Source organism: Sardina pilchardus, chromosome 14, assembly GCF_963854185.1.
Source record: "Sardina pilchardus chromosome 14, fSarPil1.1, whole genome shotgun sequence".
NCBI lineage: Eukaryota > Metazoa > Chordata > Actinopteri > Clupeiformes > Clupeidae > Sardina > Sardina pilchardus.
This window is the reverse complement of record NC_085007.1, coordinates 9,642,497-9,660,703: the sequence shown is the minus strand read 5'-3', so window position 1 is coordinate 9,660,703 and position 18,207 is coordinate 9,642,497. Positions and strand designations below refer to the sequence as shown.

At 47.7% G+C, this 18,207-nt stretch overlaps 1 protein-coding gene across 2 annotated transcripts in view; it reads right to left on the bottom strand.

Annotated features, from left to right (window-relative positions):
* The window catches only part of zmiz2 (zinc finger, MIZ-type containing 2), a 52,939-nt gene extending 41,353 nt beyond the window's left edge, over positions 1-11,586 (bottom strand). For both annotated transcript variants that reach the window (XM_062555117.1, XM_062555118.1), the window contains exon 1: positions 11,041-11,586. The gene's annotated coding sequence lies outside the window, so the exon portion shown is untranslated. The remainder of the gene's footprint in view (positions 1-11,040) is intronic.
* Between the last annotated feature and the right edge of the window lie 6,621 nt (positions 11,587-18,207).

The following is an 18,207-nucleotide window of genomic DNA, read 5'->3' as shown; positions in this document are numbered from 1 at the left end:
TGAGGGTCAGTGCAAGCTGGTGGTCACTGAGTGGGAGCTTAACTGTAGCTATTACGAGTGGTTATCAGTGGGCAATAGGTTTGGCTTATACTGGACATCAGGAGCGCTTCACCACAGCCGTCAGTGCTCAGGGGGGTCTATTAACCTGAGCGACCTTGAATTACACAGGGTGTGTGTGCGAGCACAAGCCAGTAAGGATTTGTGTGTGTGTGTGTGTGTGTGTGTGTGCGTGGGACAGGTCAGAGAAAGTGAACAGGAACCAATCATGCGTGTGCGTGTGTGTGTGCGTGTGTGTGTGTGTACTGTGGAATGGGAGGGTGTGAAATGAAGCTACCCAGGCCATTACCCATCCCTCCACACACGCACAACACACACACATGCTGTAATTACACTCACCCAAGGTCGTCTCGGTCAGGTAGGTCAAAGGTAGATGTAAGCATTTTTGTACAGGTCTACATACAACATGTGTGGGTATTTGTGTCTGTGCGTTTGTGCATTTTTCCAAATAACCCAAGTGTCTTTAGTGTCTCATCTTCTCTCCTCTCTTCTCCGCTTCTCTCCTCCCCCTCCCCCTCCACTCTATCCCTCTCTCCTCCCCTCCTTCTTGTTACGTGTCTCTCCTCCATGATGGATGAACCCTCAGAGTCAGACCACCTCCTCCTCCTCCTCCTCCTCCTCCTCCTCCTCCTCCTCCTCCTCCTCCTCCTCTTCCTCCTCCTGCTGCTGCTGCTGTTCAATTACAGCAGTGGACCATAAGTGGGGCTCAGTGGGGGTGGGGGTGAGAGGCCTAACATGGGAAGGGGGGATGTTTTAGGCTGGGTGAGTTGGGAGGGGCATGGCCAGTACGCAAGGGGGGTTGAGTGTGTGTGTGTGTGTGTGTGTGTGTGTGTGTGTGTGTGTGTGTGGTGTGTGTGTGTGTGGTGTGTGTGTGTGTGTGTGTAGGGGAGGTCGAATGTGGTGTGATTGGATGGAGGATGCGATCACTGAGGGAGCAGGGAGAGGTGGAGGCCTATGACCATTAGATGACACAGGGGTGACTAGTTTTACTCATGAGGGGGCACAGACAGACAGACACACAGTCATGCGTACACACACACACACCACACCGCATCTCAGAGGTCGAGTGGACAGGCGTTAGAGGTCATATTATTAGTCAATAGGCTGACATCACAGATGAGGCTCACTCTGTGTACGTGTGTGTGTGTGTGTGTGTGTGTGTGTGTGTGTGTGTGTGTGTGTGTGTGTGTGTGTGCACCAGATGTCATTTCTCATGTTAGCAGCAGCATTAGGCTAGCATAACATTGGCAACATGTTTTATTGCTTTAAATCACAAACACGAGACTGGGCCCCACAGGCTCAACGCAGGTTTGAAACAAGGTCCCTGACACTTAAGTCCTTTCAAGTTTATTCAACATCTACTTAGTGTCCAATCTGGGCAATTTAGAGAAAACACTTACACACACACACACTCATACACTCTTCTGTCAAGATCTTCACAACCTCAAGGAACACCATGGCATTAATGGAATGTGCAGGATTAACAGGAACACACAAGCATTCCAACACTTTCACACATAACACACTTCCTTGTTTCACACACTACACACAGGTCTTCAAAAAAATCACACAACACACAAACACACACAAGCACACACAAGCACACACACTCACTTCACACAGTTTCACACAACACCAAGCATGCAGCCGTCTAGATTGAGAGGATCTACAACACTCCATCTCACAGGCACCAAGCACACACACACACACACACACACACACACACACACACACACACACCTGTGCTCTCACTCTCACACGACACGCCCACAGACCTGAAGCCGCCAGGTGACATGGGGCGGGTCACCGCAACAACTATAACACTAATCATTCTTACTAGCTGAAGACAGACAGAGAGAGAGAGAGAGAGGGAGAGGGAGAGAAAGAGAGAGAGAGAGGGAGAGAGATAGAGGGAGAGAGAGGGAGAGAGATAGAGGGAGAGAGGGAGATGGAGATAGAGAGAGGGGGGGGAGAGAGAGACGGTCGATGATCTAAGTGGAGAGAGATGCTCACAGAGGTGCCGATCTTTCACAGGTGGCCATAAGAGTAGCCTGCTGCCTAAGCACACATCTCTCTCTCACACACACACACTCTCTCACACACACACACACACACACACACACACACCACCTAATCCTTCTGATCTGGAACAGCTGTCACCACGGTGATCTAAAAATAAAGCCAAGTGGTGTGTGTTTGTGTAAGTGAGTGTGTGTGTGTATGTATATGGGGATGAGCTTTTGATGCATCTCATTCTCTTTGTGTTTCTCTGCATTAGCACTGAACTTGAAGTAGCACACCATTAGGGAAATTGTGTTGCACCATACCCCAACACACACACACACACACACACACAAAATGTGGACAGGACACAAATCGAAACGTTCCTCTTTCATAGCTCCTAATGCCACAGACAGTGAGCATCATCAGATTAGAGTCATCAAAGGTCACTGTGGTTATCAGGGCTCTTGCATGCAGTCCAGAAGGGCTCATGGAAACTGAACAACAAACGAATGAGGAAGAAACTATACACTTCTAACTAACATTAGGAACAGGCAATCCCCTCAATCATCCACTGGCCGACTGGACTCCCCCCGGGGGGGGGAATCAGACCCTGAGCTGGGTAACATGAGGGCCGGAACTGGGGCAGTACCAAGCCAGAGTTTGCTGGTCTCGGCACCATCTTTTGGCCCACTAGACCAGGAAGCCTGGTATCAGCCCACAACCCTCAAAAAATGAAAACAACGGACAGACAGCGTACTGCCATACACTCAGTCAAAACCACTGGAGCGGGGTGGGGGGTGGGGGGGGGGGTAAAAAATGGCGGAGATTTATCCAAATATGGTCGGATCTGGAGGATTCTATTGTTCCTGTGCATGCTCTGGACACTTAATGCACTCATACTGGCTGCCATTTGGTCAAGGCCCATTTTGGCTTCTCCAGCCTTCAAGGGCAGGACACCATGCAGTCCATGGCCACTCTAGTCTCCATAGCCATGGTCTCTATAGCCATTAGCGCCAGTAGTACGGACGGAGTACAGAGGTCTTACTGAATTCTATTTGTCCTTCCTTACACACTCATATACACAAACATACTGATGTTTTTTTTGTTTTTTTTTTCAAGACTAATATTTTTTTGGAACTTTCTGGAAAAGCAGCCTGATTCAAGCTGAAGACAAGACCGTGAAGTCCCTCTATACAAACTGATTTCAGTGCATCTAGAAATTTCCGGGTTCCTAGCAATGTGGATGTCCCCACCCCCACCCCTACCGCCACCCAAAACGCATTTCCAGGATTCCTTGCTACTGGCAGAAAGGTACTCAGCACTGACCCTGCTGACCCCGCGCATTGATATCCAACACAAAGCGTCTTCACCTTTTTTCTCCTCCAGAGTAAACACAAGCCAAGAGCGCGCATCCGCCATTGTGACTGCGAGGGGGTTTTGTGTGGTCACTGGTCAAGCAAGGAGAAGCCAGGCAAGGCCAGAGGAGATCAAAGCCACCAAGCAAGCAATGGATGGACACACACAACACACACAACACACACACACACACAGCAGCTGTGAAAGAGAGTGAGAGAATGAGGGACAGACAGACATGAGTTACCTGCCCCCACCCCTAACCTCAGCTTGCCCTTCCCCCGCACCCCCATCCTGTCCTCACGTCCTCAGGCCATTTCACTGCAGCCCTTGCCCCTGTCCTTTCTCTGTGTGTGTGTGTGTGTGTGTGTGTGTGTGTGTGTGTGTGTGTGTGTGTGTGTGTGTGTGTGTGTGTGTTTCTCAAGGGAGACACACTTTAAGATTTCTCTCTGGGGAAGACCCTTCCACCCAGATACTCTCACATACTCCTTAACCCCTAGCAGCACAATTCAGAATTGAACTACTCTTCCCATCAGTCACAATAACCTGACAAAGAGCCAAAATAACACACGCAAACCATTGGCCTGAATTCAGCTAAATCTCAACGCAACAATATGATGTCAAACTTGACCAATAGTCCAACAGTTCCCATCTATTGAGAATGTTTAGACAGATTAGCATACTCTCTCTGAGAATAATGCACCCCTTACCTCTCCCCATCAGGCCTAAACTCAGACAGCTGCGACCCTGAGCAGGATTGGATCGGGAGCGGTTTTGCACGTTGTCCAAACCCGGTGTGATTCGCTCTGTAGTGAGCTGCTATCTGGGACACAAGCAGCAGCTCAGGAGCCCGTCCTGCTAGGCCCCCGGCCCCCACACGTAGGCCCCCTACACCACACACACACACACACACACACACACACACACTCCCCCCCCCCCCCGAGGCCCCAGCCTTCATCTGAGGAGATGAGATGAGGAAACAGAGGAGGCCTTACAGAGTCTTAAGGCCCAATACCCCCCCCCCCCCCCCCCCGCCCCCCATCCCCCTAACCCCCCAGGCAGGATCTTAGCCTGCTTGTGTTGTTTACAGAGTACGGGCGAGTCATCTGAGCAAACAGCTCTGCTGGGCTGGGGGACTGAGAGGCAGAGAGGGCTTGGATGACGAGAGGCTCCAAACACCATACGAGCGCCCTGATGAGGCCTCTTAATAAAGACAGATACAGCCTCTGCTTCTGCTTCTGCACAGACAGCAGGCCCAGGCCTCTATGGATTAGGATTTAAGTCAATTACTATTGAAAGTTCACCATCTTCAAACCACGGCCCTTAAGAACGAGGGTCGACTTATTACGAGAGCAGCACTTTGGCACAACAGGAACTCTAATTCTCAGGAGACAAGTCGGGCAGGCTCAGTGACCTTTACCCCCCCCCCCCCCCCCCCTTCACTCACACACACACACATATACCTCACCTGTACACAAGTAAAGAAGCTGTTTGTCAAGCTTTGCTTGGGCCTGGGCCAGCCACACTGGCAGCCATGCAGATGAAAGGACAGAAGTCAGAGGCACAGAGATTTCGGCCTGGGTGCTGCCTCCCCTCTCTGTGCTGCGCGACGGAGGAGATTTTACCCACAATGCACAGCCCCTATTCTACACAGGATGTGGCAAACCCAGTACAGATAAAACAAATAAAAACCAGATCACCAAGCTCCAGGGACCGTAGTTAGATGCAAAGCCACACGACCGTCCCCCTCCGTCTACATGGCAATTTTTCCATTAATGCTGGTTACCGTAAAGGCAAAAGAGTAATGAAAATGGCTTAACTCGAGGGGCGGCACCAAGCAAGCATTTGAAAATATCACTGCGCGCAATTGGATAACAATATGACCAATGTTTACTGACTAATTCCGGACTTGGGCGTAGCAGCGCTGTCATCATATGTTTGGCTCGCCTCTGGCCCGCCTCTGGCCTGCCTCTGGCCCACTTCTGGCCCGCCTATATCAGATGCAGCTCGGCTCCAAGGACATGGCCGATGAGCATCATTACTGATTACCAGAGTGACTCGCTGAGCAAATTCAAATTGCGCCCTCACAAGAACTCTGGATTTCCGGGTTAGACCATACTAGCAAATACTGCAAATACTCGTCACGACCATACCATCCACCTAATCTCTGCAAATATCAGGTCTACTAAAGACCATCTATCTATCTAATGGTTAAAGAGGTGTCATTGCTTGGCACTTGGGCTGAAATCAAACATTGCAGGAATTAAGGAATTTGACCTTAAATGTTGCAGAAAACATGTATCGGGTTAGAAGTTTGGGCTGACAGCAACACGACAACAGTCAAAACTGTTACTTAGACACACAGACAGACAGATAGATAGATAGATAGGGAGAGAGAGGGGAAGGAAGTGAGAGACAGATACATATACAGTAGATAGATAGATAGGGAGAGAGAGGGGAAGGAAGTGAGAGACAGATACATATACAGTAGATAGATAAATAGATAGATAGATAGATAGAGAGAGAGAGGGTCAGAGAGAGGAAGGAAGTGAGAGACAGATACAGTAGATAGATAGATAGATAGATAGATAGATAGATAGATAGATAGATAGATGGATAGAGATAGAGGGAGGAGAGTGAGAGCGAGAGCTGTGTGGAGCGGAGAGGCTGGAGGCATGTGGGAGAGGAAGCGGGCGGATTACTGCAGGCCTGCACAGCCCGCTCTATCTGATCATCCCCAGGCTAGCTAACCCTAACCCTATCCGCTGTGTCCAGGCTAGCTAACCCTGACCCTATCCGCTGTGTCCAGGCTAGCTAACCCTGACCCTATCCGCTGTGTCCAGGCTAGCTAACCCTGACCCTATCCGCTGTGTCCAGGCTAGCTAACCCTGACCCTATCCGCTGTGTCCAGGCTAGCTAACCCTAACCCTATCCGCTGTGTCCAGGCTAGCTAACCCTGACCCTATCCGCTGTGTCCAGGCTAGCTAACCCCGACCCTATCCGCTGTGTCCAGGCTAGCTAACCCTGACCCTATCCGCTGTGTCCAGGCTAGCTAACCCTGACCCTATCCGCTGTGTCCAGGCTAGCTAACCCCGACCCTATCCGCTGTGTCCAGGCTAGCTAACCCTGACCCTATCCGCTGTGTCCAGGCTAGCTAACCCTAACCCTATCTGCTGCCACCCCTGCTGTGTCCAGGCTGTCGGGACGGCCACCTGCCTCCCCACCAGCTCAACACGCAGTCACACACACACACACACACCCACACACAGAGCCTCTTTATGGCCACTGCTGCATGCTACACAGCATGGACGCTAGCTTGAGGCCCCGGCGTCCACACCAGGCTAGTTATTTTGAAACTGGTGGATTTTTTTTGTTTCCTAAATTTTTTAAAAAGTTAGGCCTTGCGTTTGGTGTGGACGTGGCCTGAGACTTCAGAGGGTTACTGCGACCCTTCTGATTGGCTGAGAGGAGAGAGGAGCGAAGAGATATGGGAACACTTTCTGAGGTAGAATTCACCAAGCCTTGGATTGCTCACCCACTAATAGGGGATGTGAGCTGGGTTTAGACCGTCGTGAGACAGGTTAGTTTTACCCGACTGATGGTGTGTTGTTGCAATGGTGATCCTGCTCAGAACGAAAGGAACCGCGGGGTTCAGACCTTCATGCTCCAGAGTCTGCACCATGATAGCCAAAACCGAGGAAAAGGAAATCTGTGATCCGGCTTCTTTTCAAAAATACTCTGAAGAATGCATGTAGCTCGAGGCTCTCTGTTTTCACCGCTGAAAGCCTGTGATGTAGAAGACAGGTCGACTCGGGAGTGATTTAAGAAGCCAGACCAAAGAACCCCCAGGCATACATGCACGAGAAAGCATCTTGTTGTTGTTCTTTATCTCCATGAGAGCGGTAAAACAAATTGATTCGACTATTTCTGACTGTCTGGAATCCGTGGCAGCGGCGGTGGCAGTGGCAGCACTGCCAACAGCACCGGGGGTGGAGAGGAGCCGGAGATGGAGATGGAGCCTCTCGCCTCCCACCCAGACAGCGGCAGCTGGTCGCAGGCCATGGGGATGGGGATGGGGATGGGTTCCGTTCAGGGGATGGGATCCAGAGTCTGCCATTTTGAGAGAGATTCTCACCTCAATCCCATTGCTAGAGAGGATGCTGAACTGGAGAGCCGCTGCTCCATGTGGAACAGAAAAGCTACAGTTATCACATGGCTTGCTGGTAGTATACAGAGTGTATAGATGCTTGTCTCCTTGACAAATGACCCAACCACACACACACACACACAGCATCCTGGTTCCCATGCTTGCAGAGAGAATTCTTCATGCTGTCACACCGTCTCAGTGAACACGAATCTGAGGTATGCCCCTCGACCACAGTGACATCTGATCTCAGCCACCACACGCTTCCCAAGAGTGAGTGAGTGTGCATGTGTGTGAGTGAGTGTGTGTGTGTGCGCGTGTGTGTGTGTGTGTGTGTTGATGTCCTCATGTACTCTTGGGAAGTGTGTGGGGTACAGGATATCTCAGCCCAAACCACTGTACACTGATCCACAGCCATTGAACTGCTCTGAAACTCATCCGAGAGCAGAAACAACACTGGCTGTGTCAGGAAACACAGAGGGAGACGAAGGCAGACAGACGCCGGAGCTCAGCGTGCATGCTGGGATACCCTTCTGACCTGAACCCCCCCCCGTCTCAACCCCTGAACCCCCCCAGAATAGTCCTGAGTCCAGACGCGGACTGACGGGCGGCACACTGTATATATCCCTGTTCCAGACAGCTCCTCAGCCTCTCGATCACACACACAAACACACTTCAGTCTGTGGATATAAAAAGCCGACTGGCAATGTGGAGGCATCTCTTCAGTGTGCAGTATGGAGGAGAAGTGTGTGTGTGTGTGTGTGTGTGTGTGTGTGTGTGTGTGTGTGGTGGGGGGAGAGGCAGGGCTCCTCGCTCATAGAACTGAGTTGACCTCGCGGAGCTCCACTCTGATTGCTATGCTAATGTCTTACTTTACACAACAGTAGAGTGGAGGACTCTCTCACTTTTGCAAACTCTCTCTCTCTCACTCTCTCTCTCTCTCTCTCGCTCGCTCTCTCTGTCTCTCACACTCACACACACTTTACTGAAACTGAAACTCAAGACTCTTTGACTGAAATCTTTGTCGAGTGAAGAACCAGACGTTGAGAAAGTGTCCAGAGGTATCTCAAGAGCTTCTCTTCCAACAACAGAGAGAATGAACAGCAGCACTAACAAACAAACAAACACACACACAAACAGAGACTACTTCACACACATTCCAGGGGGGGGGCCCGTGTTGACTAACAAGAGAGGACATCGCTCCAACCAGATGGGTAGGAGAGAGGAGACTGCGAGTCTCTTATCAGTCGGCCATTCAGGCCCAACGAAACAAAGTAGCCGCCTCAGGTGAGCCCCATTGTTTCGCCCTCCAACACCAGCACCCAGATAAGATTACCTGGAGCTCCTTCTGTTTCCTCTCTAAGCAGCCAACCCAGGCCAGCGCTGTTGTGTTGACACATCCATGGACATACAGAAATATACAAATAAATAAAATAAAACTGTAATCCTCGCGCCGAAAAACTCCCCGAGCCAAGACCACAAGGAGAGCTTGCTCGACCCCCGAGGTTAAAAAAAAAAAAAAAAAAAGTGATGGATTTCCGTATGCGCTGCGGCGGCTATTTTTACAAGCCGGTGGAAAAGGGACCCCGGACGCACATCACAAGCTGGCTGATGGGGCCTATTAATAAAGACACATTTTGCAAGCACAGGGAGAGCAGCACAGGTCTGCCGGGGGTTAAGATAAACAAATTACCATTGATACTTCACCAACTTCAAACCACAGCCCTCAAGAAGGGTCAACGCATTAGCCTAATACAAGTACAGCTGTACACCACAAAGCCGCTAGCAGTAAAATACCCATGAGCCCTTGGTTTGCACAGCAAAAAAAACAACACACAATCACTGAATAAAAGCTTATTGGGAGCACTAACAACATTCAAAACAATTCCCAAACCGAAATACGTCTTTGCCTTTTTTCTTGTGTTTTATACAGTCCAACAAAGATGGCCCTTGAAACTGAAATTTGAATTTGTTCTGGAACGGAGCTGGCTCTGAGAGGGCCACTCTCTGGGAACCTCGGCTTGCCTGTGCCCCGTCTCCGTGGGAACATGCGGCTCTGGCTGACTTCCTGTGGCCCTGTCTGTCTGTCTGTCTGCCGGGCCGGTCATCCTGGCGTGAGCCTGAGAATGATCCCTGCAGCGCACGGCGGCAGCAGAGATCAGGTCGAGATCCTCGCCATCTGTCCACCATGCAGCCTCACCTTTTTACGCCAATCTGCACCGCCCTGAGGCCCCACACACACACACATACACGCACTCACACACACAGTACACTAAAACCCAGCTTCCATTAAAAATATCCCAACACCACACTGCATCAACTGAAACTGAAATGCAGCACAACCATAAACACCCCTTAACCTGTTCACACAAATTCCAGCCGAGATTGTAGCGGACTCGCTACTAGACCTGACTGTGGCGTGGATCTGCTGCCTGGGATCAGCCTCTGATCTGATCTGATCTAGAGTCCACAGTTCCACTGTTTGCAGCTTCCTGTGTCAGAGACCAAATCTGAGAGATCAGTCAGTGGACGAAAGCGCATGCAAAACTTCCACAAAACCAGTACCAGGAATGCCTTTGTTTCTGCTTTTGCTTTTGTTTCCAAACTCTTACTCTACCAAGACCTACAAGGAAGCAAAGGACTAAAACTTTGTGTTAATAGCCTACATTCAGGCATCATCAGCTAGGTCACATTTCTGGCTGAAAAGGACCTCTGAAATCATTAAGACTGGTTACAAGCTATACTATTGTTATCTAAATTACCTACAGAATACATTGATGGCTACATCTTTGTGGACAATGAGGTACAGGTGGGTTTCTGTCTACCTCTAAAGACGGAGTTTCTACAGCTCTAATAATTTAACATGTTAGGCATCTTAACAGGGTGAGTAGCAAAAAACAACAACAACAGATCCGTGTGGGTAAGTCTTTCCCAACAAACATTTAGGAATTAAATGAACATTTTCCCAACAATTACGCTGCAAGCTTCAACCATTTGGTCAGCTGCCACTGTGGTGCCACTAGCGACTTAAAGAGCAAGATTGTAGTAGTATGGCATGCCTGCAGAAGATAATACAATGGGCGACATTTTGTATCACCTTGTAATGCCTTTTATCAAACACCGTGTAGGGTAAGTCTCCACTTGGTCACACTAACACAGCCAGCCATGGCTTCACACATTTCCCTGAGACATTTGGTCAATTACGATATTCTCCACGGTCTTTAAATCGTACTCGCTAACTGGCCATCGCAAAACCAAAGCCAGCAATCGCAGCGAGGACAGCATGGTCAATTAATTGTTGGATTAACCTACAGAATTGAAGAGCGTGCTTTTACAGTCGTTTGCTTACTTCCTTGTCAATCATGCAATGCAATGCAATGTGAATGCGGCGGCAGCAGCGATGTCAACATTATTATTAACTGACGTTAAAAGAGACAAGGACAGTAGCCTGGAGCATTGTGATTAAACGTTAGTTAGCTTACCTCCGACCACAGCTGCCCGAGGTTGCTCCGGTCTCTGACTGGTGATTCCGTGATCCGCGGTAGGAATCCTCTGTGTGTTTCAATGAAAAGGACCAGTGCGATCCGTTTTGCAAACGCCGATATAAGTGGATAGTTTTCGGTATGTCTCTTTTCCCCTTTTGGCTACCAAATGGGTTGCATCTGTGCAGGTTATGCTATCTGAAATGTCCACGGCTTAACACCACTAGCAATCGCGAACAAGTAAATCCGGCTACCTTGTTTTATCCATGTGCATTTGGAAAATAAAATCGGTGTATCACTGCATAGACCCGGTGTGTGGCTAGTTGAAATTCGCTGGCTACAAAGACGGACCCAACCAGCTATTGGGTAGTTTTAAAAAGTACGGGTAGAATAACCACTGGGTCTCTGTATAGTCGCGGTCTGTGTAGTCTCTGCTCTCGGCAGTATTTCCCTGAGCTGCGCAGCATTCCTCCCTCTATTGCACAATGAGCCGCTATAATTTATTCATGAGCTCATGGGGATGGAGGTTCGGAAGAAAGAAGCCGTTTTTTTGTCACTCACCCCCTCATCGCCTTCTCGGCTGACTTCCCCTAGCCCTCAGACCAGATTAGCTGATCGACAACCAGAGCAGGAAGTGATCCATGCGATGTTACACAGTTGCCTCAGCACACCAGCACTCCTTTCGAGCATTGTTGGAATTGAAGCCATTTTGGCTCCAGTCGTGCTTTCTTTCAACCATGCCAAGTGACTAGGGTCCAGCAAAAATGATTAACGTAGTATACTTCTTCATTTAGTTTTTATATTTTTAATTTCAACATAATATGTTTTTGTAATTCTGCTCTATGCAATTACTGAATTATGTTTGGATAGACCTAAAGAAATTGATATTTGATTATGGAAAGGAAGTCAGTAAATAACTAAATCTGCCAAATGTAAAATGTCAAATATGCATAAGTTTAATTAGTAGGCCTATGACATCTTGTAATTCTCTTTGACGGTTAATCACTTGACTGTTGCAAAAGAAAACCGCACCATGGCATCAGCCATGAAAGAAACAGACAGACAGTGCAGAGAAATGGACTCTGAAGTGTTTTTGTTGATTCAGTCAGCATCTGCAACATCAAAGAGATGCCTCACACCTCTACAGGGCTGCAGTGTCCTCTGTAATCTCCTGCACCCTTTCACCCAAAGTCTCCTCACAGGCATTGACTTCTGAGTAATATCGGTAGACATTCGATCGCATATCTATCATCTTTTTCATCCACTGTCACACTTGCAAAAAGAACATATTATCAGAGTAAGATTGAGAACGCCACTGACAGCAGAAAACTTTTTGCTACGTTCAACTCTCTTCTCAATCCTCCACCACCGCCATCAGCTACTTCACTGTCAGCAGATGACTTTGCAACATTTTTCACTGAGAAAGTTGCTAAGATAAGTGCTCAGTTTGATGACCCTATAAGAAGGACTCTGCCTGGTGTTAGCATGATGCCATCATTGGACTTTTTCTCTCCTCTTGATGAGGAAGCGGTCTCTCAACTGCTTCAGCGAAGCCGTCCAACAACATGCCCTTTGGATCCTGTCCCGTCTACGCTCCTGCAGTCTATAGCACCCGCTATTATACCGGCAGTCACACATGTATTTAATACTTCACTCAGTTCTGGAATAGTTCCTTCTTCTTTTAAACAGGCAAGAATTACGCCTTTGCTGAAGAAAAGTACACTTAATTCAACTGATGTGAAGAACTACAGACCTGTCTCCCTTCTTCCTTTCTTGTCAAAGGTTTTGGAGAAAGTGGTCTTCAAGCAAATGTGTGACTTCCTCTATACTAGACCCCATGCAGTCTGGTTTCAAGAGTGGTCATTCTACTGAAACTGCTCTTCTATCTGTGACTGAAGCATTGAGAGTAGCTAAGTCCTCTGCTCAGTCATCAGTGTTAATTCTGTTAGATTTATCTGCAGCCTTTGATACGGTTAACCATGACATTCTCCTTTCTACACTATATGAACTGGGAATTTCTGGGAAAGCTCTTGACTGGTTCAAGTCTTACCTTAAAGGGCGTTCTTTTAGCGTGTCTTGGCAGGGACAGATATCAAAGTCTCATGACCTCACTACAGGAGTCCCCCAAGGATCAGTATTAGGGCCCCTCCTTTTCTCTATTTACACCACTTCTTTAGGTGGGATTATTCGCTCTCATGGATTTGAATATCATTGCTATGCGGACGACACTCAACTTTTCCTATCCTTCCCACCTGAGGACTCTAGTGTTTCCCATCGAATCTCTGCATGCCTGAAGGACATTTCAATCTGGATGAAGGATCAGCACCTTCAGCTTAATCTTTCCAAAACTGAGCTCTTGGTGTTTCCAGCAAAAACAGCTATTCCCCAACAGATCAATATCCAGCTTGATTCATCCTCACTGACTCCAACCGGATCGGCACGTAACTTGGGTGTCATAATTGATGACCAACTTACTTTCTCTGAGCATGTTGCCTCAATTGCAAAGTCATGTCGGTATACCCTGTACAACATTAGGAAGATCAGACCTTATCTGACACAAGATTCCACTCAGCTTCTTGTACAGGCAATGGTTATCTCCAAGCTGGACTACTGTAATTCTCTGTTAGCTGGCCTACCTGCTTGTGTATTAAGACCACTACAGTTGATTCAGAATGCTGCAGCACGACTGGTCTTCAATCAGCCAAAAAGGACACATGTAACCCCTCTCCTAGTTACTCTCCACTGGCTCCCTATAGTAGCCAGAATTAAATTTAAATCCCTCACTCTGGCCTATAGGACACTGACTGGATCTGCTCCCAGCTACTTCAGTTCTTTAATCACGATGTACATTCCCAACCGCCCATTGCGATCTTCTGAGGAGCGTCTGTTATGTCGACCAACCATACATGCTAGGTCAAATTGTAGATCCTATTCTTCAGTGGTTCCGTGTTGGTGGAATGAGTTGCCCAGTGCTCTCCGTTCCAGCAACAGCTTTGGATCTTTTAAGAGGGGTCTTAAGGCATATTTATTTAATATGCACTTAGTCCTTTGAGTTTGTGATGTGTTATGGTTTGTATAATAGTATTATTTTGTTATAATTTGTCTATTGATAGAATTTGAAATTTATTTTGCTATTGTCCTTAAATTTAGCAATACCATGCTTTAGTTATTATTATTATATATAATTAACTGAGTGACTTATTTGATTGCTATTCTCATTTCACTGTTTTATTTCTCATTAGGTTAGTGCTTAAAATTATTGTTTTACTGATAATATTACTATTCTCCCTAGTTTGTAATTGTTCACTGTTAATTTGATTTGTATTGTTATTTGTTTGTATGTCGCTTTGGACAAAGGCGTCTGCTAAATAACCATAGCCATAGCCATAGCCATAGCCATAGCCATAGCCATAGCCATAGCATAGGCCGCATACATCAACCACACACATAGCCTATAAGCTATACATATTATATGCGTTTGAAGGAGAAGAATTAAGGTCTGGGGCATGTTCATATTTCACTGCTGTCCCCAACATTCTCGGTGACCTTATTGATCAATTTCTGCCCTCATCAAGATGGATATGACCCCTGGGTGACCTCTGGGTGACCTACATACGGACAGCAGTCTATTCTTGAATATGGTTGGTTTTGGTTCCGACGTGGCCCAGAAAAGGCCAAAACCACCACTGATTGATTAGATTTAGATATTCAAGAATCAGCAGTGATAGGGCAGCATGATCTTCTCAGTGATCTGTGATCTGTTCCATTAGTCTTTACTGTCACTTTTGTTTGTAGTAGCGTTTTGGCTGTTTGAAGTTTCTGTGGTAGGAAGAGCACAGATGACCTACTGCAACACACACACACACACACACACACACATACACACACACACACACACACACACACACACACACACACACACACACATACACACACACACACACACCAATCTTTCTAAACCTTGCCCTTAATCTGAGTTAGTGACACCAATGCCGCAGACTTGGCTTAAGGACGGATCAGACCACTAACCTCATTGGAACTCAGCTAAATGCCAGAGCAAAACCCAACCTAGCCCGTGCCAGTGAATCTGCAGCTTGACAGACGGAGAGACAGACACACACACACACACACACCCACACACACACACCCACACACACACACACACACACACACAAACACACACAAACACACACACACACACACACACACACACACACACACACATACACACACACCCACACACACACACACACACACACACACACACACACACACACATCCCTGAGGTGGTCAATATGGGGCTACAGGTTACAGGTTCAGGAGAAGATCTTTGAGACACCAGTGACAGAGCCCCTCCCATCATCACCTTCATTTATGGCGCAATCAGACAGGACGCGTTGTTTTTGCAGTGCGCCATTTTTCTGTTGTTTCGTATTGGCAGTATTTTGCATGTTGCTTATATGCACCAAGAGCGCATGGCGCTGTTTGCGCCTACAGTTCCTCACGTTTTTGCCAAGGCGCCCTGAGTGCCTCGAATTGTATTCCAAGCGGAAAAGTGCCCTGTGTTATGATGTCAGCTCACCTCGCGTTTTATATGCGGCAAAGCGCGTCCTGTCTGATAGTCAGATCTGTCCATGTCTTCAGCGTTTGGTAAAGATTTTATTAGATGTTCACAGGTTCGTCACAGCGAGTCCACTTAGTGGGAAAAACTTTGGAAAGCTTCAAACTGACAGATTTAGTTGAGATCGTGTGGTTGACGTAAACTGCACAGGGCCTTTTTGTTTTTGTTTGTTTAGCACCTTTCTTAACAGGAATCTTCAGATGTCTACTGAATTTGTAGAAACACACACACACACACACACACACACACACACACACACAAACCCTGAAAGACAGAGACAGGTTTCACAGAGGGGCCAGGCAGCCCGGTCTGTGGAGAGACTCTTCGGGAGAGCAGAGCATCCTAGTGGAAATTCACTGTGCCAAGCACAATACATAGGTCACCTGAGGTCAACGTAGAGGTCACCTAAGGTCAAGCCTGGCCACACCCACCACACAACAGGGCCACTGAACAGGCAAGAGACATTCCAGAGTGCAGTGAGGGTCACTGAATGAGAGGGGAGGGCTTCAAACTTCATTATTCCCCATCAGCCGAGAAAAGATCTTAGTTTGTGGCTTGGCTATAGCTAATCGGGACAACAGTTATTATGTGCGATATTTGACCACGGCTTTATCGTTTTGTTTGCGAGTAGTTATGAAATCCAGATTTTTCCAGACAGACTCTTTGACTAGCAATCTTAGAGGAATTTCCCTCGCTTTTGCTGCTGATATCGCATACATGGCTTATGGTAGGCAATCCATGTCATATTCACTGTCTGTAAAAGGCATTTTATCAACAGTGTAATTACCCAGAGCTATAAATATGTTAATCCCCAAAGCATCAGTGATGGCCCCTGAGTTATCAGACATAATCCTGATTGACATGGGGGAAAGGAAGTCAAAATGAAAAAGTTTAATTACGTTTCTAATTCAACCACCACACTCAGGACAACGGGAGTTTTCCAATCTGTACTGGCGAGTGAGTACCTGAATTACAAACATAAACACAGACACAAATAGAAAAAGCCATTAAGAGCTGAACACTGAAATATGGATTTAATTTGCCAATTGAGAAGTTCTCTTTACAAACACACCCAATCCTAACCTGTGAAATAGTCTTTAATACCCTGTTTGTCATGTCATATTTTGTTATGGTTGCTGTTTGACATTCAGTTAAGTGCATCTACGTATCTATCTATCTATCTGTCTGTCTATCTGTCTGTCTATCTGTCTGTCTGTATTTCTATCTATCATGTCTGTCCTTATAACCTTTAGCTGTGAGTGCTGCACACTTGATATTCCTTCCTCATCCTTGTCTTGTTAAGATCTCAGAGGATCGTGCCATCATTATGGAAAAGGGGGGGAAGGAGCTGCCCTTAAGACATGCAGTCAATAAAACAGACACTTTACCAAGCCAAAAGGGAACGGAGCAATCCATTCTAGACCGTGAGCCAAGGGTTGCCCACGTGTCAAAGTATGATATCAAATGACACACGGCTTCCTCTGGTTCTCTGAGTAAGGACTGTGTCAGGGACGATGACAGCATCGTGGGATCTTAGAAAGGCATTTTGAGCAACGGGACTCCAGGAATTTTGAAATGATATTTCGATGCAGCAGAATCCTCCCTCTTCTCTTGTCCCTCTCAACAGCATGGTACATCCCATGCCAATGGCAATAACATATCATGGGAATTATCCAGCAGTGAGTGAGTGAGTGAGTGAGAGAGAGAGAGAGAGGGAGAGAGAGAGAGGGGGAGAGAGGGAGAGAGAGGGAGGGAGGCTGATGGAGAGATGCAAAAAAACAGAGGAGAGAGGGATGGAGAAAGGCAGAGTCAGAGAAAAAGAGCAAGAGAGAGAGAAAGATAAAAAGGGGCAGAGACAGAGAAAGTGGGAGGGAGGGAGAGAGAAGCAGAGACAGAGGGGAGAGTGAGAGCCAGCGTGTGAGAGAGGGAGGGAGGGAGAGAGAGAGGGTGAGAGAGAGGGAGGGAGGGGAAAGACAGGGAGGGAGGGAGGGAGGGGAAAGACAGAGAGAGAGAGAGAGGGCGAGGGAAAGAGAGGGATAGTGAGGGCGAGAGAGAGTGGGGGGAGAGAGGACAAGGGAGGGAGGGAAAGAGAGAGAGAGAGAGAGAAAAAGATTACTGGTGCCAGACCGAAGCTGCTGAGAAAAGAACAATGGATGTGTGGCTTTAACGAGCCCCTGGTGCACAGCACTACGAGTACTAAGAGTGAAGAGTCCAAGCGAGCGCTGCTCCGCTCACTGCTGCTCTCTGCTGCGACGCCGCCGCCGACCAGGTATAGCGGCCAGGAGGACACACCGCAGGTCTCGACCGCTCAGCCCACAAGGGGGCCGCCGGACACAGACTCAGGCATACAGTCAAAGCCCACATGCAAATCACTTCCAGTCACACCGCGTGGCACAAAGAAGGCATTGTGCAGGCAGACAGAGGCGCAGATCGTTAACTTATGGATATGGTAACGGCGACCTATAGATAACCTTTAAGTAACAACACGGCGAGACATTCGGGATAAATATTGATGGTCGTTTAATACATAATACATAATTCTGATA